We start from the raw sequence: 25,907 nt of genomic DNA, 5'->3' as shown, positions 1-25,907 counted from the left end.
ATTAAAAATCAAGGGACTCTGTCACTCTTTTGCCAGATGGATTCGTTGGCCCTGTGCTTCTGGTCTTGGTTAAAATCATCTTCTCAGTGGGCTTCCCTAGTGGGCCTCTCTGAATAGGACGGTTCTCTTAGCGCGTAGCCTGCATTCTGTCCTATCATTGTTTCATTGATTGTATCCCACATTCTTTGCAAGCTCCCAGGTGGGACTAGAGGTGTCCATTTGCACTAAGTAGATACTCCATAAATATTTATTAACAAAACAAGTATGGCTTTCTTTTTAATCAAAAATATCCATGTTTAATCAATGAATTTGTTACCGTATCAGAATATATTTGGAGAAAGCTATTGCTCCATGACTATACATCTGTCAAGGCTGTGGCTTCACTGTGTCCGGTGTCATGCTTCCCCGAGCTGCCGGGATGCTCATGACCCGTGTATGAGCTCAGCTTCAAAACGTAGGGGTGAGTTCTGTGAAGCCACTTGGGGGCATTTGGGCGGCTTACACTGCTGAACACCACGTATCATGCGGGGCCAGATGTGACGTGAGCAACCCTTCTTTCCCTAGATTTTCCATCTTCCTCTATGCTCTGCCAGCATGTGGGTTTCCCAACAACCATGTCTGCAGACAAACTCTGAGATGGCCTATGGCCTGGGACTCCACTGACATCCCAGAGTCTTGTTACAACCAGTGTCAGAGGTTTCTGTGGCCCTGACATGACCCTTGTTCCCAGAATAGGCCCCATGAAGAGTCCCATGTGAGTTGGGGAGTGCAGGGAAGATCAATGCGTGATTGTGGCTCTAGCTGAAGCCGTCCTGGGGGATCCCGCTGGAGGCCGTCTCCAGGCTCAGTCAGGCTCTTTCGCTGATGTCCAGTACGACCCAGGAGAGTCATGTCATCGGACTTTGAGGCTCATCATTCCTAAAATGAAGAAATGTTTTTAGATGAATTGATTCATGCGAGACGATGGAATGAACCCCGAGGAAGTTCCGGGCGGTCTCCAAGGTGGATTCTATCTCAGGAGTTCCGACTGCCATGGTCCCCACTCCTACTGAGTTCCCCCTTTGGACACAATGGCTGTTCTGTAGAAATTCCCCAGGGTGACAGTGGACTAGCAAGTGTCTTCAGGGTGTGCCCCCATGCCCTCTGATGCGGCTGAGGGGCTATGGGCAGTTCTGAACCCAAAGCAAGGTTTTGGCTGTGCTGCCTTACTTGCACAAAATAGCAGTGCCTGGGTCAATCCTTCACTGAAGTAGCCGAGCCGGCTTAGTGAGGACCTTGCCCTGGACACTAGCCCCGTGACTCCGTGAGGGCACTCAGAGTCCACAGTTATGTCATGCAAAGCGGCAAGTGATTCCACATCAGGGTAGATGATGAAAGGTTTAGTTTCCCAGCAAACATGACAAAAAACATTTAAATGCCAGAAAAGTAGTTCAACATACTCAGTATTACAGCAGTGAAGGGAAAAGTGAACGATGGGGTCAGAAAGGGCAATCAGCGGTCCAAGAAGCAGGCTGGAGCCATCCAGGCGTAGGGGGTGTCTCGTGGAGGAAGGGACCGGGAGACTAGTCACGGGTTCCAACAGTGCAGCATCAGGGTGTGCGCTGGGCCTGACCCATGATCCCCAGGGGCATTGGGGGCAGCCTAGCTCCAGAGGATCTACAGAAATGCAAATTGGCGTGAGCAGAGCCTCCTGGTCTGTCTCCTTGGTTCCTGGGTGTGGCTCTTTCTCTGCTGGAGACTGCTGGTTCTCCATTTGTGTTTCTCTGAGCTGCACTATTTTGCGTGGATTCAGTGCTTTTAGTGGACACAAATTCTTGCTGAAAAGAAGTGGAATAGAAGTCATCCCAGTTTCCTAAGTGGACCTGAATAGATTCAACAGTAATAGCCTTTTCCTAGGTCCCTGGGCCTTCCTCTGCTCGCCAACTCTGAGATTTTAGAAAACATCTTTTATTCTGAACAGGTTGAAAGAATTAGTTTGGTTTCTTAAAAATTCAGCAAAGTCAGACATTTCATAATCTATACCATGATCTGTAAACATTGAATGAACAAAATTTGACAGGATGAAGGAAGAATGGGCTTTGCAGTGGGGTATGGGGCAATGTTTACTCACTGTTGCCCCCATGTGGCCACTCTCCAGATAGCACGTGGCCAAATGTATTGCCTTTTACCAGCTTCCAGGTAGAAGACAGAAGGTTGGTCCCTGAATTCCTTAGCTCCTGAAAACCGCCCTCTAATTTATGAGCAATATTCTAAATTGAGTATATCTTAACTAGATATTAGGGTTAGGGTCAGGGTCAAGCTGCATACATTAGGTATGGACAGCTTTGTGTATGTCAATCTTACCTGCCTGAGGGGTTTTTTAAATACAATGGGAGACGGTAGAGTCACCAAAGCACTGAGCACATTCCCTGTCCCTGGAAATAGGTCACTAAACATAAATATTGTTTCATCTTAGCTGAGGACCAGGAGCTGGTGCTATAGGTACTCGGCAGGTAGTATCTGTGGCCAGCTGGCCATCTCCCCCCGACACCCACACCCAGCTCAGCCCATCCTCTGCTCTGCTCAAGGGCAGCAAACAGACGGACTGGGTGCAGGTGGGACTCCCTCTGGGCAGGCGTGGCTCGTTTCTGACAGGTAGGGAAGTGGGCCTGCTCACATGCACATGACGTGTGTTCTTTTGGTTTCTTGCTCTCTGCCTCCCCTGTCCATCATCCTGGTCCTGAACCTTTAGCTCCCAGGAGAACTTGGGTTTTCAGATTTCTGTTGACATTTCCAAGTGTAGATCTGTGTTGCCTTTGTTCCCTGTGCTTGGGTCGGAGATAAAGGCAGGAAAAGTCACCATACTCTGAAAGCAGAGTATGAAATATACAGTGTGCTCTGCCCCTGGTACCTCAGGATTGAGAGCAAGGGCCAACTATGTACTTCATGTTCTACACAATCAGCTTTAGGGACTCACGGATGCATGTGACATGAAATCATATTGAAAGAAATCTCATTACCGAATTTTGCCTTGCAGAAGACAGTTTAGGGACACTGCCCCTTGCCCACGCTGTCATTTCTGGTCTGGCCAATGCCTAGTCACACTGCACATGTAGCTACACAAGGACATCCTCCCGGAGCACTCCCAGTCCCCCTGCCCTGCTGTCTGGCCATCCCTGCACACCCCAGTCCTCCCAAGGGGCCCCTGTCATGACACATGTCACACAAGGCTATCAGTTGTTGTCTCTCCGTCTGTCCTTCCTGCTTGGAGTAGATCTCTCTCCCAGATGCCTGGTTGGATGACGGGCCAGTGAATGGTTTCATGATCTTTTGTCCCGGAACAGCAGGTGTCCTTCAAACCCTGATGGGCAGAGGGAGTCTCTGTCCCTCTGTGTGCCCCCAGCCTTGGTGGAACATAGTCTCCAGGACAGGGGCCTTGGGAGTCCTCCCAGATGAAGTATGCTCTGTGAAGGTGGCTTCCTTCCAAGATCATTATGGACCCACATGGCGTGGCCAGCCATTCCTATGGGACACAAAGCATGCTACTCTACTGTATTCTCCTTGCACACTGTGGCTAACAAGGAGGAAACACTCGCTCACCCTCACAAGTTCACACTGACGCCTCCGTTTCTGAGCATCATGAGCATGGAAATGGCAGTGAAGTCCTATTGGGCTGCAGACCTGTAGCCGTGCCATTCCAGGTATCAGTAGAGGATGGAGATGCAGTTCTGGCTGAAAGGATGGACGTCCTTGCCTCTGGAGGGGAAGACATTAGATTTGACCCAGAAGGCGCTACCTTCTACTCAAAGAAGGGACATGATCCTCGGATCTTTGAGACAAGGGATCAGCACAGACTTTTCTGGAAAGTCTTCTGGAAAGATTTTCTGTTAGGTGTTGCAGTCCATGTGGTGTCTCTGACAATGACTCCACTCTTACATTGTGGTTAGAGAGCAGCCACAGACCATCCATAACTCATGTTCCAGCCACACTGGATTGAGAGAATACGGGGGGGGGGGGAGGCCCCATGGGGCCCATGAATGGTAGTTGCCCACACCCCAGATCTGCAACATGATGGATGATGCGGGAGAGGGCTCTTCTTTTCCAGTGGCAGAGTGGGAATACACTGGGATCTATCCTGCCTGACCCCCACCCCTCCACTTGAAAGGAAAAAAAGCTGATTGTGAGATTGGCCAACAATTAAGGCCTCAGGAACCCCCACCTCCCATTTCTCTGTAGGCCTCAAGCTTCCCACAACACCTTTGTCCGTGGTTGAATTCCATGTAGGTATTGTGTGGCTGAGTAAGTCCCCATTGTCTGGTGGGTGTATATTCTGGGTTATATACCGCACAGATGGTCATCTCCTTCAGGCCAAGACCATGAGTACATTGGGGGTTCTCCTGAGTTAGTGGAGGATCTAGCATATGCGGGCTTCAGAATGAGTCTGATCCAGCCCTCAGAACTGTTATGGAGCACCTGGCTTCCTGGGCCCTCTGTGTCACTGGCACAGGCGTGGCCTAGGCCATGTCTGCAGTCGTGATGGAAAAGCCCCTGGCCTGGGTGGTCCACTCCATCCTTGGCTCTACAGGCTGAAACCCGAATTTCCCCTCTTCTCATTGGCTGGGACCAGGTCACATGCTCATGGATGAGCCAATCCCAGGAGCCCAGGGAGTGGAACCGGGGAGATTGGCACAGGTTGTTAGGACCTCTGTTGTAATGAGTTTTCTAATGGCCGTGGTGGCAAGATCTTCTGGGATGCATCTGTTAATAAAATGAATATTAATTTCTGATAGTAAGTGTGTCCAAGATGCTGGCTTCGGTCCCAGCCCCTCAGTCCCAGCACCTTGGTACTCCTGTACTACTCTGCAGAGACAATGGCTGAGAATGAGCAAAGTGGATGGAAATGGGTCTGGAGTGCACAAGGGAAGGGTGTGTGTGTGTGTGTGTGTGTGTGTGTAGGGGGTTGGGGAAAATATCATCTCTGGCCAAGCTGTATCTTCAATTTACCTAGGTTCAAGAAGGTGCGGGGAATCCGTGATATTTCACTGTCCAGCATTTTGCAGGTGAAGAACATGCCTTTCCATAGAGTATGGCAAGACTCGTTCCAAGTCTTCTCTAGTTGGTACAGAAGTTGGGGAGAGCAGCACCTTCCGTCTGCTAGGATTGGCGTGAGAGGCTGAGTGCTCTCAAGATGGTGTCTGGAGGGCTCACTGTGAAAGTTTGCACACAGGACTGATGAGGACAGTCTCGGTTTTGTTCTGAGAAGGGAGTATTGGAAGAATGAAGTGCCCTGTGTGATCCTGGGAATGGGACAGACCTGGGGTCCACTGCAGAGCTACTTCGTGGGATGGTGGTGATCTGCAGTGTCCGCTTCATGAGGTCTGTCCTTTATTGAGTTCTGGGTGTGCTTCTGCGACTTTGTCCTAATGGCTGGGATTTCCAAGCTGTGGGATTTTTTTTTGGCTTCACTGTAAGAGATGGTCTACAGGAATGTGGGCAAGTCCTCTTCTGCTGCTGAGAAGTGTGTTCCTAGGGGTTGGGGTGTATATTATGAGCCTAGAGGTCAATGGCAAGGTGGTTACAGCGGTCAGCAGGCTATTGTTAGTGATGATTTTTATGGGTGAATTCCACAGGATGAGAGGTTAGATCTTATGGTTAGGGATCCTCATTAAGTGCCCATCAAGGGTGTGTGTTCTGAGGTTCATATTCGATATCTTTTTATTACTAATAGCCCTTCTTGTACTTGGTATTCCAGTGAGCAGTGCATTACAACGTTTCCTGCATTTTACCCATGCGTTGATGCGGATTTGAGAGAGGAAAATGTTGTCAGTGCTTCCACAAATTGTACAGTGGAACAGCCAAGTAATAAAATTTTATTTTTGACACAAAGTAGGAAGTATCCTGCTGTGATTCTTAGTTTAAAACTTGGGAGGGGGCCCTCTTTTGGTACTGGTAATGAGGACCATAGGCCTTCCTAGGGAACATTATCAGATTCTATTGGAAACTTGGTCTTTGTTATTGTGGAAGAATCAGGAGTCAACCAATTATTCATCTCCCGTTTCATTTTCCATGAACAGTTCCACAATACTGGGCTTCACACCGCTACCATAGTGAAATCATCCCAACTTTGGCAGCAGCTCACCCTTCTCTGCCAAGGGTATGTTTGAGCCAAGACAAAAGCGAATTCTGGGTGACTGGGAGACCCTAGGATCAGAATGATGTCGGTAGGGAGTAACTGTGATCTTAAATTCTAAACCAGCTTCTAACATCCAGATGAAATATATTTCAGATTTAGAAACTTCCAATAGAAATGTTGTGTCCATGATGACAACTGAAGAAAATGTGTCATACCTAAACCTAACCTTAACCCCTAACTTTAACACTGAAACCTAACCTGACCTTAAAGCCCAACCTGGAACCCTGAATCCCAAACCTGAAATTGAACCCGAAGCCTGGACTCTGAACCTGAGTCCTGGATCCAAGCCTTGAACCATGAGCCCAAACCCTAAACCAGAACTCTGAATTATGAACTCTGAACCAAAATCCCAGCATGAACCCAAACCACAAATTTGACCTTCAACTTTATCTCAGAAGGCCTGAGTCTTAAACCCTATATCATAAACCTAAAGCCTTAAACTCTAACTGTTCCCTTGCCCGTCACTCTAAATCCTCACCCTGACCCTAAACCCAAGCCTTATTTAGAACTCTGACTGAAAGGGTGCCTGGGTGGCTCAGTGTGTTAAAGCCTCTGCCTTGGTCTCAGGGGATGATCCCAGGGTCCTGGGATTGAGCCCTGCATTGGGCTCTCTGCTCAGCAGGGAGCCTTCTTCACCCTCTGTCTCTGCCTGCCTCTATGTCTACTTGTGATCTCTGTCAAATAAATAGATAAAATTAAAAAAAAAATAGAACTCTGCCTGGAACCTGAACCCAATTTCAAACCCTTCACCACACTTTGTTTATGCATTCAGCAGTGATGGATATTTAGTTTCTACCTTTTGATTCTTGTGAACACTGTTTGGGTTGGGGGCTAGGGTTAGGGTCTTTGATTGGGGTCAGGGCCAGTCTTGAGAGTAAGTTGAGGTCAGAGTGTGGGTCTGGTCAGGGCCAGAGTCATGTTCGGTGCCACTGTTTGGGTCAGGGACTGTTTACATTCCAAATTGTTTCCAATTCATTGCTCCTTAGCTATTTTTGGAGGAGTTGGGGCATACTGGGCTCCATGCAGCTGCCGTTTCCAGAATGAAATGGCTTCAGCGGGACCCTGGGAGGGAGCAGGAGCTTCCTTTGAAGGGTGAGCTCCCCAGTCCTGCACTGCCCTCCACCGCCTGCAGAGGGCGCCGGACCGCAGCTCCCGCCCTGAGCCTGCCGCGCCTCCTGGAGACCCGCTGTGGAGACTTCCGGAGCACGTGCGGCCGCGTCCACCCTGACAGGACCCGCTGTGGGGGACGCGGGGCCGCGTCCACGCTGACAGCCGTCCAGGCCCCTCAGGACCTGCGGCGGGAGAAGGTGAGCAGAAGCCACCTGAGGGGGCACTGCCGAGGGGGCGCGTGTTGTCAGGACCCCCGGAGGAAGGGCGCACGTGTGGACACTGGGCTTGCGCGATTTTGTGTGCGGCGCGGCGGCCTCCCGCGGGGCTGAGCGCGGGGCTGAGCGCGGGGCTGAGCGCGGGGCTGTGGGGTCCCCCCTCTCCGGGCTCGGATGTGCCCTGGGTCGCGGCTGTGTCCGTGCGCCGCGGACTCGGCTCCTCCGGCTCCTCAGACGGTCCGCGGTCCCGGCGCGGCCGCCCCCTCGGGGCTCGCGCTCCCCCCGCCCCGCCCGCCTGGCCCCGCGCGTCCTTCCCGCGTCCACACCCGCCGCGGGGCTGGCCGGAGTCCGGGCGCCCTGGCGCGACAGCGGACTGTGTAGACGGCGGCGGGGACGGCGGGTGTTTCCCCGCGGTTCTTCCCGGAGCCCCCGAGCGTCTCCCAACCCCGCGCGTCCCCTCCGTGTCCGCGGTCAGCGGCGGCGGCTGTGAGAGGACCGGCCTGTTGCACCCCCCTCCCGGGTCGGGGCTCCCCGTGTCTCGATCTTTCGGACGCGGTGGCGGACGAGGCTGCTCCGGGCCGCGGAGACGCCGCGGGTCGCGGACGCTGAGGCGCGAGTGTGTCGGCTCGTCGCCTCGCTCTGCGGCCCGGCTCTGGGCGGCTCCGAGGGCGCGTCCGGGGGGCGGCGGGCGCGTCCGGGCAGCGAACCACGTCCCCGCGGGCGGCGCCGGGAGCGCGGAGACGACCGCGGCTTCACGGAGGAGGCGGCGGCCGGGAGCGGGAAGGCCGGTCCCGGGAGGACGACAGGCCGGGCTCCGGGGGACGGGGACGCTCACCGGCGGCGGGACGGCGACTCCCTGTGGGACGTGAACCGCCGCTTCCCATTCAGTTTTCCCTCCCTTCCCTGTGCTCCTCTGCTCTATTCTTTATGTTCCATGTTCGAGTGAAACCATGTGATAATTGTCTTTTTCTGCTTGACTTATTTCACTCAGCATAACCCCTTCCAGCTCCATCCATGTCAGTGCAAATGGTGGGTGTTCATCCCTGCTGATGGCGGAGGAATACTGCATTGTGTATATGAATCATATCTTCTTCATCCATCCATCTGTTGAAGGGATCTTGTCTCTTTCCACAGTTTGGCGACCGTGGCCATTGCTGCTATGAACACTGGGGTGCAGATGGCCCTTCTCTTCACTACATCTGTATCACTGGGGCAAATATCCAGGAGGGCAATTGCTGGGGCATAGGGGAGCTCTATTTTCAACTTCTTGAGGAACCTCCATGCTGTGTTCCAGAGCGGCTGCACCAGCTTGCATTCCCACCAACAGTGTATGAAGATTCTTGTTTCTCTCCAACCTCACCAACGCTTGTTGTCTCCTGTCTTGTTAATTTTAGCCATTCTGACTGGTATAAGGTGGATCTCATTATAGTTTTGATTTGTATTTCCCTCATGTTGAGGGATGTTGATCAGTTTTTTATGTGTCTGGTGGCCATTTGGATGTCTTCTTTGGAGAAATATCTATTCGTGTCTTCTGCTTATTTCTTGATTGGATTATTTTGTTCTGTGGGTGTGGAGTTTGATAAGTTCTTTCTAGATTTTGGATACTAGCCCTTTATCTGATATGTTATTTCCAAATATCTTCTCTCATTCTGTTGGTTGACTTTTGGTTTTGTTGACCATTTCCTTTGCTGTGCAAAAGCTTTCTGTCTTGATGAAATCCCAACAGTTCATTCTTGCTTTTGTTTCCCTTGTCTTTGGAGACGTGTCTAGCAAGAAATTGCTGTGGCTGAGGTAAAAGAAGTTGCTGCCTCTGTTACCCTCAAGGATTTGGATGGATTCCTGTCTCACATTGAGGTCCTTCATCCATCTGGAGTCTATTTTTGTGTGTGGTATAAGGAAATGGTCCAGTTTCATTCTTCTGCATGTGACTGTCCCGTGTTTCCAGCATCATTTATTGAAGAGACTTTTTTCCATTGGACATTCTTTCCTGCTTCATTAAATTAGTTGACCATAAAGTGGAGGGTCCATTTCTGGGTTCTCTATTCTGTTCTGCTGATCTGTGTCTGATTTTGTGCTGATACCATACTGTCTTGATGATTACCACCTTGTAATACAGCTTATGGTCACCTGCCTTGGTTTTAAATGGCTATTTCTGTGCTGACACTTGTGAAATGTGGGCACTCACTCAGTCTGGATGCATGTCCCATTGGGATTCCTCAGTGCCCACCGGTGGGTCTGCACTTGTGCCCTCATCTGCCTGCACAGCATCTTAGCGAGCATTCACTGAGTGCCTGCTGTGAGCTCCAACAGGGCACAAAGCATGAGAGTGAGAACTAAAATACAGGATCCCTGCCCTCCTGGGACTTGGGATGGCTCTGTCCTCCTGACTCATGCCGTCCTCCTGCCTCACCCCATCCTCCTGCCTCACTTCTTTCCTATTGTGCTGTAACTGATGTACAACTGATACTGTTAAGCACATTTCAGGGTCCAATTCAGTGGCGATAAATACACTCACTGTTCTCCACCTGCCACCTCTGTCCATCACCGCCATTTCTTCATCATCCCAAGCTGAACCTCTGCCCCCGAGACCCGAATCCCCATTCCCCCTCCCCAGCCCCGGCCCCCAGCAGCTCCTTCCACCTCTATGAGCTGGAGCGCTCTCTGTTCCTCACTAGTGGCCTCCTCCAGTATCAGCCCTTTAGGGACTGGCTTATTTCACGGAGCACAGTGGGCTCAAGTTCTGTCCCCATGAGCCTGGACCTGACATGCCTTTCCCCCAAAGGAATGGCTCAGCCCTTTCCTGTCTAAGCCGAGCCTCCTCAGTCCCCTCTGCTCCCCTCATTTTCCTCCTCATCCTGAAGATGATCCCAACCACTCTGCATCTTTGAAGACCAGTTCAGCCCAGATGCAGGAACATACCCTGGGGGTCTTGGCCTCACCTACCCCAACTGTCCTGTGCACTTCAGGTGCCTGCACACCCCCTCCCCCCCACCAGCTGGCCACCTGCTCTTCTCACAGATGTCCCCATCTCAGGAGAGGGACACACCTAGTCCAGACCCTTGGATTCCTCTGTGACTTGTTGCTTTCCACCAACTCTCCCAGTGGTGAGGTGGCTACTGGAGGACATTCGGGGTCCAAACCGTTTAAAGGCGTATGTGAGTCTCTGCTGCCGAGGGCTATGGATAAGAGTTGGGGCAAATGGAAACCAAGCAGAATCACGGGAAGAAAGGCTGGGTGATGAGGAGCTTTAGGGAGGAAGGGCCTGGAAGCTCGGACCTATTCCCAAGCCCCCGGGACCCTGCGTGCGTGGGCTGTGCCTGCTCAGGGCCGACCTGAGAAAGCCCTAGGCTCTGCCCTCTGGCGATTGTCAGACTCGGCAAGTAGGAAGCGAAGGCCAAGGCAGCGTGCTAAGAGGCCTGGCTGGTGCTGAAGGTGCATCCCGACACCCACGCACCCAGAGCCCTCCTCCCCATCTGCAAGGACCGGAGGGTTTTTTTTTCTCCCAGAAGGAGGGCAGTTTCCAGATGTTTAAGGAACTCTCACCCAGTCGACAGCTGACCACTACATTCACAGACCAGACACTTCCGTGGCCACACACGACGAGGGATACAGATTCGACAAAATCACTTGAGAACTGTCACTAAGCCACAGCAGAACTGCAGCGAGAGCAGCAGCGGCGGTGAACCCTGGGGAGGGGCAGGACTGGGATTTGACTTGCCACATTGCACTGTCCACAGTGTCCCAGATCCAAAGGCAGAGAGACGAGTGGTGGTGACATGTGAAAGGAATGTATTTCAGTGCAGCTGACACCAGAAGGCCAAGGACTGGCATGGTCTCAAGGTGCTGAAAACACTCCTGGGCTTTTATATGAGGAAAATCTAGGACAGAGGTCGGTGGGCTGGTGCAGGAGGTCAGTAATATTGCGGTCAATCATTGTCTTGGGATCTTGCTGGTGTCGTGCTGGGGTCAGGCAGTGGTTATTGCTTGAGGGGTCGTTTTGGTGCCCGCCGGGTCTTTGACTTGAGTTAACAGATGAGCTGGAAGGAGGGACGTCATCAGTTCGGAAGTACAGACAAAAGTCAGAGTGCAGGGGGGTAAAGGCCTCTTTCCCTCCAAGAGTGGGGGAGCTCTGACCCTTTGCTACACACCTTGCCCTGCTCGTCGCTTCCAGCTGCCTGGTCCTGAGTTCCGTCCTTTGAATGAACGGATCGTCTAGTAAGTAACGTGTTTCCCTGAGTTCCGTGAACCGCTCGAGCAGACTATTTGAACCTGAGGAGGAGGCTGTGGGGCCCTCCAGTCTGTAGCCATAGCTCGGAAACACCGGTGACCCCTCTGCCCAGCCCCTGGCTGACCACGAAGTTAACAGCATGGGGGTTCAGCGGCCACACGCAGCACAGAACACAGACTCGACAAAGTTAACTCAGAAAAGCCACTAAGCCAACAGCAGCAACCACAATGAGCAGCAATAATGAAGCCCGGGGTGGGGAAGATCTGATATGTGGGATGCTTCCATGATAATATTCATCATCACACCCTGGACTTGTCAGTGGGGCCATGTCCCCTGGCTGGGGGTCAGGGAGCTTCCTACATGTTCCACCTGCCTTTCCGGGCTCCCCCAGCCACCTGCAGCCCTGTGCTGCTTCCCAGCAGAGGGCGGCTTTGACCAAGGTCAGGAAGACAGGATGGGTTTTCCTGACTCCCCCTGCCACCATCCCCGGCCCAGGGCTGCAAGAGAGGAAATTTTCTTCAACTCTTCTTAAGGCCCCTGCTGGGTCTGGAAACTGACAAAGACAGAGGAACAGGAGAAAAGCTGGCAGAGTGTATGGACTTTTCTGGTGGGAGCCTCCCAGGAACATGGAGACCAGCAGAGGCGATTGGAGCAGACAGTTCTATGTTTTAGGCAAAGAAACAATCAATGCATGAAGAATTGAGACACAGGGGTTTGAGCTAGGGCTGGTAAACGGTAAAAAAGTAACTAGGAAGATAAAGGTTAGTTTAACCAGGTTTGTTCCTACGGCCTTTGTGGCCCTACATTCCTTGACTCTGGTGATCAGTATGTCCTCCCTGCGGTCTGGGGAGAGAAAGTTCCCGTGGGAGTATTCCGACCTGCTACAGGGAAGGAGGGCTGATGGCTTGGTTATCAGAGGGATCTTCCTGCGTCTGCTCTATGGAAAATTCTTTGTTTCTGTATTTAATTTGCCAAGGTGCTGTATTTGGGGCAGTGTGTTCTGACGCTCACTGGCCTGGTGCTGTACTCCATCTCCTCCTAGTATCCAGGACATTGAGTGCGCTGCTGTGGATACAGCCCAGCCGTGGGGCAGTCCCTTGTCCAGGGAGGCACGTGCCTCCAGGGGCGGGTTGCCTACTACTCCCACACCGGGGCTCTGTTGCGAAGGGTGGCCGCCCTTCCTCCAGGACATTGGGTGAGAGTGTGCGGATCTTACTTCGAGAAACTGACTTCATTTCCTGAAAATGTCTACCCAGTAGTGGGATCATACAGGAGTTCTATTTTTAGTATTTGGGGGAAACTCCATACTTTTCTCAGCACGGCTGTGCCAACCAAGGTCAATTCTGGATGGTTTTACCTATAAACCAGAGATTTTTCAAGAACCTCTCCAGCAGAGAGCATGAGAAGAATATTTTCAAGGCCTCGCACAGTATACTAACCATAGGAACAAACTGGTAATTCAGAAACTATTGAAATGCAGAGCTGCTTTTCCTTCATCCATTTCTGGCTAGTGTGCTGGTCTGTGGGTCGATCCCACCTCAGGCAGCTGGAAGGCTGACCTCCTAGGTCGGCTGCCACTGAGATGGCTCCTGTTTACAGAAATTCTTTGGGGTGTGGCTGGGTTTCCTCACCTGTGCACAGATCAAGTTGGTGACCTCTGACAGTAGAGCTGTGTGTCCTCCTGGCTTGGTCCCTCCCCTGTACCCCAGCGGAGCCATCACACTGAGGATTTAGGGGGACGGGAGCTGCCCCCGGCAAAACCACCCGAGACTCCCACTGTCCCTACCTGACCTTCAGATGCTCCTCAGTTACTCCTGTGCCTCTGGTGTCTTCCTGGGACCCGGACCTGGCTGTTTCCAGACAACTCGTCCAGCAGCACCCTCATTTTCTGGGAGGGGATTAGCTGGAATCAGCAGTGTGTCCTGCTGCCCCACCTGGATCACTGATTGAAGTCATGTCACCTGGGCTGTCTGAGGACCCAAGACTGTGGGTCTGTGGCCTGAAGGGCTTCTGAGCAGAGCTGATGGGATGAGAGGGTTGAAAGGCACAGAGGCAGGTTTCCAGAAAGCTCTTTGGGGTTCCCAGCATCCTACGGTTTTTGAATCAAAACCTGAGATCTTTAGAGGTCTTTAAAATGCCAGCAATGTTACAGGGTGGGCCAGAAAATCATGTCTCTATGCGCCCAACACCACCTCAATATTGGCCATTTCTTGCGCATGAGCTGAGTACAAAGGATTGGCAGTCGGAGCTTGAGGGGAGGTCCTGGGTCAGACTTTGTGTTTGGGAGCACAGGCCATCCAGACAAGCTTGTGCTGAGCCTCAGGAGAGGGCCTGTGTGGAGACCCCAGCTGCAGACACTGCTGTCTGCTGATGCACACCCCACCCCCCAGTCTGCCCTAGTGCATCTGCTGCTCGGGGAGCACCTGCCCCCTCCTCTCTGCCTGAGGGCTCTCTCCTACACCAGCCGTGCCCCTCCCCTGCCAGTCACTGCCAGCCTGCAGCCTGGGAGGGTGGGTACCCCGACGACCTCCAGCCCTGGGGACAGATCCAGTGTGGGTGGGACGTGGTCTCCCAGCAGGCCTGAGCGCCAGACTCCCATGATGCTCACTCTCCTTGGGGCTCACTGTGCCACGTCCTTCCTCAGGCTCCCTGGGCCCAACTCCTCCTCTGCTCAGGAACCACTCTCGGCCCAGGATCCACACGCTGGGACTGGGAGCAGGTTGTCTGTACCTTCTGGACTCGCACTTCCATGCCTGTGACATGGGCACAGGCAGGCCTCACAGACTCGTCAGAGGAGACCCAGTGCAGGGAGATGCAGGCCACTACATGGGAGATGCGAGGTGACTCCAGAGGGAGCACACAGGCCTTGCACAAAACATGGGGCTCATGGAGCCCAATGTAGGGTGTGGGCACCCAGCCAAGGGGCGTGGGGAATCCTGGTGAGGGTGGCCCTGGTGGGAGGAGGGGACACCACAGAAGTGTCACAGAAAAGGCAGGAGACAAGATGACAGGACAGAGCTTCCCAAGGAGGTCAATGGAAGAGTCAGAAGATCACAGAGGCCCTAGGGAAAACTCGGAGACCCTGGAGATGTTGGCTGAAATGCTGTCATTTGGTCAGAAAAGTTGTGTCACAAACCCCCAGTTGACACTGGCTGATTTACTCTTCATTGCTTCTAGGAATCAGGGTGTACAGGCCACTAACTCTCACATTGCTTGAAGTCTAGGATATATTTACTTTTCATCCCTTTTCAGGACTAGATTTTCCTAGAGGGAGTGCTAAGCATGGGTCTCTCCATTCTTTTCTTTGTGCAACTGGCCTCTGTTTTCAGGAACAGCCCTGAGGACTGCCTCCTGTCACCTCCCACAGTGGACCTTACCCCGTGGTTTGGGGGCTGCTCACTGATGAAGCCCCAGTCCTCAGTACAGAGCAGGGACACCCCAGATCTGCTGAATGAAGGAGGGCATGAGGGAGGAAAGGATGGAGGGAGGGTAAGGAGGGAAGGAGAGAAAAGAGGGAAGGAAAGAGAAGAGGAAGGGAGGGGAAGGATGGAGGAGGGATGGGAGGGAGGCAGGGAGGGTATGGAGTGGGGGAGGGAAGGGAGGGGCGGAGGGGAAGGAGAGGGGGGTATTGAATGAGAGAGTGAATAAATGAGGTAGGGAAGGAGGGAGTGAAAGCGCAGAAGTCCGGTCCGTACATCAGGAGCCATTGTTTGGGGTGAGGTCCGAGGGCATCACAGCCTGGGCCCTGGATGGTGGCTCAGGGCACATCCATCTGCCCTCCCAGTGCTGACCTTCCTTCCTGGCCCTGCTGTCCCCTGGATCCCCTCCACCTCCTCAAACAATTCTGAATGTTCCCAGGAGCAGGGTGGTGGTGGTGGGGGCTCTCAGGAGGGGTTTCCTGGATCCTGTGCCCCGACGACACTGGGACAGTAGCTACAGGACATTCTGTCATGAGGACTGGGACCGTGGGTCCCTTCCATCTCCTTGGGCATGAGCGTTGTTCCATTCCCTGCTCTCTCCACCACTGCTGTGCTGCACGTTCCTGACAATGCATCTGTGAAACACCACGCTAGAGTTTCTGGGGCTGAGTCTGAGGCTGAGCACTGCTAGGTGATGGGTGCCCCTGTGGGCTGGGATGGGGCCTGCACACTGTTTTCCCAGACAGGGGTGCCCGTCACCCTTCTCTCCAGGGGACCTGCATTGGACTTCTGGTTCTTCACATTCTCCCTAGGGCTGCCGGTCCCCAGACCAGACACCTGCCGCTCTGAGGGTGACAAGTCCTGCCTCCATAGGGATTCCTTTGCCAGAGTCCTTCCCCGGGAGCTCCTGGGTCTCTGACACATACTCCCCGTGTGCCTAACCTCCCCGCTGGACTTGCATGCGTTTGGTCTCTGTCCCTGTGGAACCCTGTGACTTGGAGCCTGTTTGGAGCAGAGTCAGGGGAAACTTTTCTCTGGCCTTGGGTTGTGAGTGATGCGTTTGCCCTCTGTGGTTTGTCTTCCAGCTTTCTGCATTTTTCTGGTTTCTGTGTGGGTCACAGGAGGAGCCAGCCGTGTCCTGTCTGGGGTCAGGCTGTGTTGTCCCAGCAGGAACAGGGGTCTTGTGCCCGAGATTGTGCTCATAATTCCTAAAGGGGCCTCTATGATTACATTTCATCTCTAATCCATCGGGTCTCAATATCGAATAAGGGAAATCCTATGTCACATGAACACAGAAAAAGTCAAGTCCCCTTTGAAAATAGGTGGGCAGACACCACGGCACACACTGTGTGATTCCACATACAGAAACATCCAGAACAGGTAAAGGAACAGAGAGAAAGCAGCTTAGGGGTTGCGAGAGGCTGGGCTGGAGGAGAAATGCGCAGGGAGGGCTTTGGGTTCAGGGTCTCCTTTGGGGAAGGAGATGTCCTGCTGCGATGTTCTGTGGTGTGGTGGCACAGCGTTGGGAATGTGCTTAACGCTCGTGATGTGTTCAAGTGAAAACAAGTAATTTTATTGAAAACAAATAATAAACAGTACACAGAACATGGAGAGATAAAATAACAGTTAATATGTATCAGAGAAAGAATATACAGGTAGGGGACGAAGCATTCCTGCGGGCCATTGGGTTTGGGGGATAGAACAAGGGACAGTTGTACAAGGAGCAGCCTGTGGGCTCTGGATGTGGCTCTGGGATCCCTGCAGGAGCAGCGGCAGGGACAGGAGCAGGGACAGATGCAAGATCAGAAGCACAGGCTGGGGCAGGGGAAGGGGGGAGTGGCTCTGGCTGGGGCAGGGGTAGCAACAGGAGCAGGAACTAGAGCAGGGGCTGGGGCAGGGGCAGGGGCAGGGGCAGGCACCAGCTCCTCCGGGACAGTGTCAGGCTCTCCGTGGGCAGGTGCCTGGTCCGTGCTGGCTCCTGGTCTCCTGCTGAAGTCTCTCTAGGCACCATCCTGCCTCTGGAGCTGCGGGTGAAGTCGGGGCCAGCTCTGGCTCTTCAGAGCTAGACCCAGGTATCCAGGCCCCCACATTCCAAAGACAGCCCCCTGCCCAGCTCATTTCGTTGGAGATCCTGGAATGAAGAACATGTTTGCCTTCCTTTGCGGAGACAGAGCTCAGCCCAGGGCCTCCCAGAGAAGCTACAGCCCAGAAGGAGCCCTCACCGGGACATCTCAACTGCAGTCCTCCCACTGGGTGCTCTGAGCCCAGTCCTTGCTCCTGGCCGCACACCAGCCTCTGGGGTCTCCTGCCTGTGGGCCCGCCACCGACCCATCCCCAGACACCCACATACACCCAGCTCTGGCCTTCTCACCCTTGGGCTTGGCGTCCGTGGGCTCCAGGTCCTGGACCACAGTCCGGTGTGGTACCACCAAGGACAGTGGCCTGGGCAGTGTCGGAGGACTTCCCAGGCAGTCCCCAGTCCCTGCTCCTGGAGAGCCCCCTACGGTCACTCTCTGTGTCAGGCAGATAGAGCCGGTATCCACCAGCCTCCTTCCTGTTTCATCATCCCTGGTGTTCTGCAAAGACAGGGACCGGTAGCTGGCTCGGACACATCACAGCCCTGCCTGGCGATTCTCACTGTCCTACCCAGTCCCCCCGCTGCTCCCAGATCACAGACATGTGCATGCACAGCTCCACACCTGGGACAGGGACCCATACCTGCAGGACGCAGGATAAACCCTGGGGAGAAGCCCACAGTCCCCCACACCCCATCCCACCCAGCCAGCCTTGACCTGGGGTGTGAACATGACCTGCCTACCGGGCATCTGACCCCTTGTCAACCTTCTCTTGAGTGGGATGGGTGCACCCCACGTGAGCATTCTTTACAAACACACACACACACACACACACACACACACACACACATGGAGAGGCGACCTGGGGCTGCACAGGTCGGATCAGAGCATATGGGGCTGGGGACTGGCTCTGGGCCTCATGGTGTCACCTTTCTATACTTCCAGCCAAATGACCAGAGATATCAGGGACCCTGATATGACATCCCCAGCGAGGGAAAGTGTTTGCAGGACGTGCTTTCCTCTGCCTGCAGCCTCCGGACTTTGGGATGCAACACGCAAACATGTCCTTCTTTTGAGAATCTCCAAGGAAATGAGCTGGGCAGGGGCTGTCTCTGGAATGTGGGTGCCTGGTTACCCAGGTTCCAAATTCTGTTGGGCTCTCTTGTCAGCAAAGTGAGGTCACCACTTCCTGGGGACGCCTTACCTGACTTTCTCCTCACACCAGAGCCCCCTGAGGGCTCCCCTGCCCCTGCTGCTCAATGCTCACCCTCTACCCCATGCCCTGTCTATACAGTGACACCCACACAATCTACCTACAGAACCCGTGAGGCCAGGGTATGGACGGTGTCCCCGCTGTAAGAACACAGAGCTGGGTTTAGACTGGGCTCCTGTTCATGCCCAGGATTGTGACCCTGGACAGACTCTGTGCCTCTCAGGGCCTCCCCAGGCTCCCCATCTGCACAGTGGGGTCTTCTGGCTTCTACTTCGAGGGACGCCATCAAGGTTAGGACATTTATATACGTTCCTGGTATCACAGGAGGCTGGGACATGCACGTGGCAATGCAAGAATGAGTGGGGGCCTGGGCAGGGCATAGAAACAGCTCAGAGGGGCCTGGGTCTGCTCTGGGATCCAGGCAAAGCCACTCTCCTCCTGCCCGTCTCCCAGCCCCCATGGGAAGGTTGCAGCGAACTGATTCCGACCTTGTCCTCTTGTGACCCAGACTTCCAGGGGCTCCCATTAGTTTTGGGCCCAGGTCCCAGGGCCTCGTCTGCGCCTCTGTGCTTGGAAATCCCCACAGTAGTTCCTGGCATTCCTGAATCCTGTCACACATCTCTGTGGAATTCTCTCCCCTCCAGCATGGGTGGCCTGTGTGACTGTGCTCTAAGGAATAGAATGGAGCATAATGATGGGATGTTGTTTTCAGCCTGATGGAACAAAGTCTGTAACCTCTCCTGGTTCCCTGTCTGTGTTCATTCTCTGTCTCTGTCTTCTCTGTGTGTCTCTGTGTCTCTCCCAGGAGCAGGATCTGTGGTCTCTGGGGGCGATGTGAGAAACCTCGGAGTCCTACCTTCTCCCCATTTCCCTCTCCTGTCCTCGTGCTTTGTTCCCTCCTAAGGTCTCCTCACTCTGACCAGAGCACTGACTCTGGAACCTTTTCCCAATGGGGACCCTGAGGCTGCAACACGGAGGGTCCTGACCTTGGTCCCCAGACCAGTGTGGCCCAGTGCTCTGCCACATTCTGCAAACCCAGGTCTTTAGGCCCCCAATCCCCCAGGCTGTCCTCTGGTCAGAAGGACCTCGAGGGAGGACAAAGCATTTACCCAGGACTGGGAGCACAGTGGGTCAGGGATAAAGATCCAAGGCCAACAGACTTTGCTACAAGCCTGTGGGACCCTAGGGACACCCCATCTCTACGGCACAATTGACAGAAGAGTAGCTGAGGCCTTTTGTACTGTAGCCTTGTCTGCACTTGGGGGGTATCTCTTCCTACTTCCAGTAGCCCAGGATGGTGATGGACACCAGGCCCCAGACCCTGTCCTCTCCCAGTGCCCTGGCAACCCCCCTGGGCCCCTTGGGGAACCCCCGGCCATCAGCCTGGCCTGTCTCCCCTCCCCATGCTATGGATCTGGGTTCTTGCCAGGGGTCCTGATGCCCCTGACCCCATGGCCCAGCGGTCTCCGACCTCTTTCTTCTTTCCCCCTTGTCACCCACCTCGCTCCCAGGGTGTCTGCCCCTTCTGACCCCAAGCTGGGAAGTCAGAGTGATGTGTGTGTGCACAGGTGCACATGCCTCTACCTGTCTGGGGATGCCCAAGGTCATGTCCCCGCATGGGATGGGGTGGGTAGCTATCCCCGAGGATCTGAGAGGTCTCACACCCAAAGTGAACCTCACGGGAGGGTTGGGGCTGGCCTGGGACTGGAGAGCAGCCCTGCTTCTTGGACTCCGTACCCTCCATTTGTCCTGGTGAGTCCCTGCCTCTCTTGACCCTAGGTTCCCAACTGTCCCTGAGGGTTGGACATGGAAATGCTTGAACTTGGCCACTCTTCCAGAGGTAGGTGGAGGACAGGTGCACCAGGCACACAGGCCTCCCTCCTGAGAGGGCCCGGTGTGCACAGGGGACCTGCACACAACACCTATACCGTGACCCCGTCCTGCGGCATGTGTGCACGAGACCCATGGCTCCGCACCTGACCGGTCCCCCATGTTCCTCACCACCGCCAAGGGCTCTGTGGCCCCAAAGTCCACTTAGCCCCGGAACCATGCCCACCCTGGGCAGCAAGCCTCAGGGTGCAAGGCCAGGCGGGTTGGACATCTGGGGACACAAAGGTCACTGAATACCCCCACACAGCTGGCCGGGAATGCAGACTGCCTCCCAGGGTCCAGCTAAGTGCAGGGCTGGGCCAGAGGACCTGGAAACAGCAGTGGAGGCCGACTCAGGGCAGGGGGAAGAGCAGTCCACCCCACTGCCCTTCTCTTCTCCTCCTTCTTCCTCACCTTCCTGGTAGGACCCTGGGACAGAGGTCCAGCCTGTCCCTGGCTTCAGCCCTGGCTGGAGTCAGAGATGTAGGAAGGAGGCCAGGGAGAATGCCCGAGTGTGAGGGATTTTGTTACTGTAATGAGGGACCCTGTGGGCATTCAGGGATTTCAGCCCTTTTTAGACGTTAGCAGTGGCCCCAGGACTCAGCCCCTGCCCCATCCTTCACCCTCCACGAGGCCCCGCATTTCCCCCAGCCCAGTCCTTGTCTGCAGCCAGTCCTCTCTCCAGCCCCAGGAAATCCAGCTGCTCCGGGGGCTGCAAACTCATTATGAGCTGGAGCCGAGCCAGCGCTATGGGGTCTGGTTCCGGGGCCTGGAGCCACACAGTGGGGAGAGGTGATTTGCCACAGGAGCTGGGAGAGGGCCGAATGGACTCTCCGTGGGGGCCGTGGCTCCCTGGTCAGCGCAGGCCCTGTTGTGTGCCGGCCCCTAGGGCACCCAGACTCCAGCTCCGAGGCAGGCTCCAGGAGGGAGACCAGAGTGTGACTCCTGCTAGCTCCAACTGTCACTGTGTCCTGTAACTACAGCCTGTCCCACCAGCTGTACTCCCCTTCCTAGTCAGCCAGTAACACCCCCAGGGCCAAGAAGAACAGCCCATCATCCAGCTCAGGGTCCAGTGTGTGTCTGGGCAGGCAGGGGAGGGCTCGCTCTGGGCTCAGGGAATCCCTGGCTGGGCTAGTGGGGACTCGGGAGGGCTGGCCTTCCAGCCCCTCTGCTGAGCAGCCCTGTGACTTGCGCCGTTTGCCTTCCCTCTCTGGGCCTCACTCTCCGCCTTTGTGCAATGCTGTGATCCTTAGTGATCACTCCTGTGGCAGGAACATATGGGATGCTGGTGACTGACCTATGATGGGCACAGAGCCTGTCTTGCAGAGTGCAGTGGGGGATGGTGCACAGTGTTACCAGCGAGCACTCCTCCTCCCAAAGCCATTCAGCCTTTCCACGCAGCTGCCAGGCCCCTGGGAGACCACACTCCTGATACCAGCTCCCTCTGTGTGGTTCTTCCTCAGCAGTGGGACAGGGTGGGGACCCTGGACATGGGGCCAGCTGCTCCGTCTGAGGGCACAAGAGCAAGGAAGACTTTCCCTGGTGTCCCCCAAGGCCACGTAAGAGGGGAGGTGGCTGCCCCCAAACAGGACATTGAAATTCTGCTTCTGTTAGAGCCTGAGCATTGGGCTTTGGTTCTTTCACTTGCTGGGCCGACGGGACACACACGCTCTCCATGACACCTCCTCAAATGAAGAGCTCTTGCAGGGTCCTGGGAGTCCTGGAGCTGGGGAGGGGAGAAGGGCTTTTCCCCTCCCTGGTTCCTGAAGGAGACCTGTCCTCTCAAAGCAAGGATCATTTCAGGTCATGAGCCTGGGCCAGGAGCAGGGCTGGCCCTTCATGGCTCCCGACTCTGGGGCTGAGTCACAAGAGGATTTTAGGATCAGAAACCTAAGTGGGATCCCCAAACTGACTCCAAATCCCTTGTTATTCCATACGTGGTAGTATTTCCCTCTTATCTCTGGTCTTCTGGATCAGGAAACATGTCAGGTCTCAGGATTTTCTTGTTGTGCGGCCAACTGGAATGAATTCTGCTGGCCTGTTTGCCTCTGCCCATCATCATCCTGAAGTCTGGAGGACCTTTGAGTAAGATACTCGAAGATGCCTAGGAATAGAGACATTATAATATTTTTTTCTGATATTAAAGTTACTGAAAGAACTATCTTTTTAAAATTGATTCAGCCTCTGGTATTTTTCAGAGTGTGCTGTAACACCAGTCTGAAATAATATTTAAAAACATTCCGCTCAGCCTCTTCTACACAGTAGGACAGTGCTTGTAAACTATTCCCTTACCCACAATGACTTATTTTGCAACCATCTTAGTGTTTATATGGTATGACTATGAGTTATGTTAGTTAAAATCTGCAGAGAAAGAACTAAGACAGTGTATCCAAGCTTTAGGGGGACTTCATGTTTAAATTAGTGTTGTGACAATGAGCTACTCTCTTTTATTCTGTAGTCCAAGGAAATTGTGCCAGACATCTCTAAGATGTTGGGAAGTTCTAAAAATCTGACTTGAAATTATCTGTGTGCTTCAGGGATTTGGGCAGGATAAAGGGAGGAGCACAGCTTCTGTGAACACCTCTGTTACCTGTGTTGACCATGGAACAGGTACACTTCTGTAGGCATCATTTTGATTTCTTGGTACTGTTGTTAAAGGTGCTTTTGTCTCAAGTTCCTCTCTTTAGTTGTAATTAGAATGATAGTGGAAATTTCTGTCTTTTACCATCCATGGGCCCGGATCCTGGGCTCCTAGGGAAGCTATCCTTTAACCTTTTACCAAACTCAAAATGACTGGGCAAAACCTCAGAGCATGGGCCTATTTCTGCCCCAAGCCCATGTTGTATATCTGCTTCCAGGAGAAAAAGATAATCCAAAAATGCCATTGCAAACATAAAGAGAAGAAAAAAAATGAAAGAACCCCTCCCGCTCCCATAAGATTAAAGTCATACGGTCCTGTACATACTGAAAACATAAGAAAAAGTCTGTAACTTTCTGGAATGTGCTTTCTCATGATGATGTGTAAGTCTGTATGTAAAACAAAACAGAAGGAATAGAGAAACCTGCCCCGAATGTTCCTCCCCCGGAGCACTCCCTTCCTTGTGAATATTGTGTCTCCCAGGCAGCTGACCTGACTTGGTCTCTTCCTTTCTCTCTAAAATGTTTAAGAGAGTTTGTCCCTTTAGTGTCGACGATAACAATATGTTTTCTTTTTAAGTGAAAAACCAGTGTTCCTGGTTCCACAGAAGGGCGGCTGTTCTCGTTCATCTTGGAGCTTCTCTGCAGAACCCAGCATGTCTGTATTTTCCAGCACAAATGGGTTCATCCTAGAGGGATGTTCGGAAGGTCTGACAAGCACTCTCCACTCCATGGGTGACACCAGGAGGTGAAGCTCATCCCGCTTAAAGCATTACTTATTGGGTCTTAAAACTGCCTTGGAAATGTGGGAAACCATTGCTTTTCCTTTTTTAAAAGATTTTATTTATTATTTGACAGACACAGTGAGAGAGGGAACACAAGCAGGGGGAGTGTGAGAGGGAGGAGGCTTCCCGCTGAGCAGGGAGCCAGATGTGGGGCTTAATCTGGGCACCCTGGGATCATGACCTGAGCTGAAGGCAGAGGCTTAATGACTGAGCCACCCAGGCCCCCAACCACTGCATTTCCTAAAGCCCGAGACTGGGAAGGTCTGAGAGCAGCTGATCTTGCCAGGAGCCAGGAACAGCTCTGCAGGCAGGGCTGGTGCAGGAAGGGAAGGTGTAGGCATCTGAGGGTGGTCTGCAGCCGGGGGGTCCCCAGAAAGGGCCAGATGTCTGGAGGAGGGGGCCCTGCCCATGACCTGCCCATGCCTGCCCCGCAGACCAGGTGTTCCAGCGAGGAGGCCCTGCCTCCGGGAGTACCTGTAAAAGCCTGGTGGTGTGGGTCTCCCGGTACAGGGAGGTGCAGCATCCAGTGGACTCAGGGCACCACCCTCCCGGACTGATCAGCACGTGGGGGTGGAGCTATGTCCTCTGCAGGCAGACCCAGAGGTGCCTTACGATGCAGAGAGGTGGCAGAAAAGGGGCGCTGGAAGAGTTCCTGGGTGGGGGCCCTGGCTCGGTAAGTGTGGGCTGTGTGCTGGGGTGGGGATCCTGGGCAGAGGGTCCTCGAAGGGCACATGACATGAGTTCACTGTGGGGACTCAGATGGGTTTTCTTTTTCCCTTGAAAGTCTCTTCTGCCTGATGTCCACCAACTACCTCTCTCCCCCAGACCCCTAAACTCCAGGGTCCTCACTCATCCAAGCTTTTGTGGGATGGGTTGCGGACATTTCAGGGTTTTCCTTGTTCTCCAGGAAGAGTGCATGTAAAGACAGCACACGGTCCCCAGCCTCAGGGGGTGCCCCGTTCCTTGGCACAGTGCAGGTAATGGATCTTGAGCAGCACCCCGAGTTCAGCAGGGTGTCCCCTGTTCCCCACCCCCCACAGGTGTGGCGCTAACAAGTGCCAGAGCAAGTTCCCCAGCTACAGCATTTTGCACTCTGTCCGGGGGGTTGATGGGAATGGGCTGTCAGGGTTGTGTACGAGGGTCCTCCAGATGCCGGCCCACCCCCAGCACAGGTGTGGCGCTAACAAGCTCCAGAGCCAACCCCCAGCTTCAGCATTGTGCCCCGTGTTCCCCGGGGATGGTGGCAACGGCTGTCAGGATCCTGCACGAGCGTCCTCCAGGTGGGGGCCTGGAAGCTGGGGGAAACCAGACCCCACTCAAGTTGCATGAGGAACAGGCGAGTTGAGGTGTTCCTTTGGAAGGATAATTTCACTTTTCTGAAAAAGACAAAGTCCTTGGTCTACTTTAGAATGTTGATAATTACTACTTAAGAAACAAATGTGTGTTTCCAAAATGAAAAGAAAAGAGAAAAGAAAAGAAACAAGTATGTGTTTTCCATTCTCCCAGAAACAGAAGCAGGTGTGCCGGCCTTAGGTCAGAGGCGCCTTCTCATCCCCACCTGACAACACTTCTCCACTCTGGCTCCACGAGACCCGAAGGTTTGAACAACAGCGTCTGAGTCAGGCAGGCAGCTTGTCACAGGACGCCCGCGTTCCGTGAAAGCAGCAGGTACGTCGGGTGCGATGTCACTTACATGTCAGGACTGGAGGTAGAACTTCTTTGCAACTGAAAACCTCCTGGGCTTTTCTCTTTTCTCTAGTTGGGCCACGAAGTCAAACTGAAGCGCTGTCCGCATTCTGGATTCGGTGCGAGAGTTCCTTAGTGTCCCCGCAGGTAGGACATCGCAAGGAATGCCATCTTCTCGTTCATTTACTGCGTACAAAATGTCATCTGCACACCTGCTTCCTAGGAAGTCACTTGTACCAGAGAAGGAAGATGAGATTTGCTCCTAGTGTGTTCTTACGTATAACTGGATCCTTTGTTCAACAGCGTCTATTCCCTTGGGCCGGGGGGATGGTCGAACGCCACCATCTAGAGTTCGGTGGCTTTCTGTGGCCGGATAGAGACATGGATGATGTCATTTGTCAAAGCTGATGTTTCATAATTGATTAGTCTTTTCATCAAAAGAGTTACAATTAGGGTCAAGGGAAGATTCAAAATTATTCAAAGTAGACATTTATCATT

At 53.6% G+C, this 25,907-nt stretch overlaps 1 long non-coding RNA gene across 1 annotated transcript; it reads left to right on the top strand.

Annotated features, from left to right (window-relative positions):
- The first annotated feature begins 23,635 nt into the window (after positions 1-23,635).
- On the top strand, positions 23,636-25,550 carry LOC116861301. The gene is made up of 3 exons (XR_004381460.1): positions 23,636-23,686; positions 25,230-25,391; positions 25,483-25,550. It is a non-coding gene; the product is annotated as an uncharacterized LOC116861301 (long non-coding RNA).
- The last annotated feature ends 357 nt before the right edge of the window (positions 25,551-25,907 follow it).

The sequence above is a fragment of the Lontra canadensis genome, unplaced genomic scaffold (assembly GCF_010015895.1).
Source record: "Lontra canadensis isolate GAN:19392208 unplaced genomic scaffold, GSC_riverotter_1.0 scaffold194, whole genome shotgun sequence".
In the NCBI taxonomy this organism is placed as follows: domain Eukaryota; kingdom Metazoa; phylum Chordata; class Mammalia; order Carnivora; family Mustelidae; genus Lontra; species Lontra canadensis.
Note: the sequence above shows the minus strand (reverse complement) of the source record. Positions and strands in the feature narration are given on the sequence as shown.